The following is a 2,005-nucleotide window of genomic DNA, read 5'->3' as shown; positions in this document are numbered from 1 at the left end:
CAAATCCAGATAGGATCATCTCCAGAGCTGTGTAAATATTAAATTCAGCCTAAAAGCTGAGAGAAGCAGTAAGTGCCTGCAGAGCGGGCGGCTCTCCAGGAGGAGACAATGGTTGGCTTTTAGCACATCCCGCTTTTTTGTTTCCTTAAACAACTTGACTTGTGTGTGCTGCCAGTTGCTTGTACTCAAATCCCTTTTTATATCCACTGAGACTCTCCATTCCCATGGGTGGGATGTAGCTGAGGTGGTTTTCCTGTCTCTCCTGCTCTGTGCATATGGGGGTAAATTTAGAAGTTAATGATGTTGAATCTACTCAGTTGAAGCTGAGGGCCTTTCCCCTCACAAAGAAACTCAGATGCTTTTCAGTGCAAAAATTAAGCAGGGTTCGTTTGATCTGTACATTGCAGCTTGCTGAGACATAGGAAGGAGTGAGCTGCAGCAAGGGAGTGAAGCTGTGGCGTGGGAGAAAAAAGCATTTCCAGTGTTTCATACTGGATAAAACCTGCTGTCCCCCTCGTATGGCAGAGGTTGGCATCCTTTGACACCACAGGACTTTCACATAGGAAGTTTGCTCCTGACTTGTAAATACAAGAGATTGTTCCCAGGGTTATTGCTGACAGCTCCATCCAAAATATTCTCTGGTGATTTTGCAGAAGCAATAGAGACTTGGTGGTGAGACCTGGTTCAACTGCCACTGTCCTGAGAAAAAGAGCTGCTCTGGTTACAGGAAAAAAGGGATATTTGGGTTTGGGTGGATTTCTGTCTTTGTGTCAGGGTATTTGTCATTTTCACTGCTGAGAGTGCTGAACACAGCTGGTCATAGGTGACAAGCAACTTCTAGAGTGAAATTCAGTCTTTTCAGTAAGGAAAACATGAGATTTTGGTGCCATCCAGGAAAACTAAAGAGCTGCTTGTCTATTAGCACTTAACTGCTGCACCAGATGGATTTTGTCAGACTGAGAACACTTTTACTTATCTGACTGATGACAGATAAATCAACCCCCTGGTGATAAACCTACTTTATGGACTTCCTCTGCAGGTATGGCCCCTGCCCCTGCGTTATCTGTCAACATTTTTCTGCTTCCAGCAGGAAAATTGTATTGTTTGTCTCTTTTTGCAGTTAGAAAATCAAAGCACAAAGACCTCAGAGCTAAAATCCACAAAGTCACTGAGAGGTCTAATTTTTTCTGGGGCTAGGGCTCTGAAAGAAAGAGCCCTATGGTTATGAAAGAAATATTCTCTTGCTGGGGCAACAGCAAGAGCAGCACTTTCTCCTCTGAGCATCCCTCTTCCCTAGACATGAGGGTTCCCACTCTTTTCTCATCTCTGAGAAATTATCACGGAGTCTCTGAAGCTCCCAGAGCAAGTACACCACTAATACAAAGAAAATTAAATCCTAGCATTTTCTGAGTGGAGCTTTGCTCTTTCCACTGCCTCTTATAGCTCTGAGGTTCAAGGACACCTTGCAGTTCATGCATCAATATCCATTTTAAACTGCTTTCTTTTTTGACACACTCTGTACTTAGCACAGTCTGCCTGCAATCCTTGCTTGTGGCTTCCCTCTCTTCGTGGCCACCTTTGGTAAGGGAAACCATTTTCAGTGTTTCAGCACTGCTGCTCACCTCTAAAAGGACAGTGTCACTTACACTGGAAAGTATTTCATAACCACAATGATTTCTACAGCTAACAGCAAAACAGGGGAATACTTGTTTTCAAATCAATGCCCTGCTGCTGGGATGCGGTGTTGAGGATCTGAAAATGAGATGAGCGAGAATCAAAAACGGACCCGACTCATTGATTTTTATCCTTTAAATAAAGAGAAAATCAAACCCCAGTCTAGAATGGAAACATCTGTCATCACCACTGTTTGGATATTTAAATGAGGCTGGACAAAATCTGGGCTGGGAAGCGCTTCTAATGGCCACAAAGTAAGGGGCAAGCCGGGGTGCGTGTCCCGGCCGGGAGTCCCTGCGGCGCTCCCGGTTTCCCGCGGGATGGCGGAGCA

Source organism: Corvus brachyrhynchos, unplaced genomic scaffold, assembly GCF_000691975.1.
Source record: "Corvus brachyrhynchos isolate BGI_N302 unplaced genomic scaffold, ASM69197v1 scaffold80, whole genome shotgun sequence".
NCBI classification, from domain to species: domain Eukaryota; kingdom Metazoa; phylum Chordata; class Aves; order Passeriformes; family Corvidae; genus Corvus; species Corvus brachyrhynchos.
Note: the sequence above shows the minus strand (reverse complement) of the source record.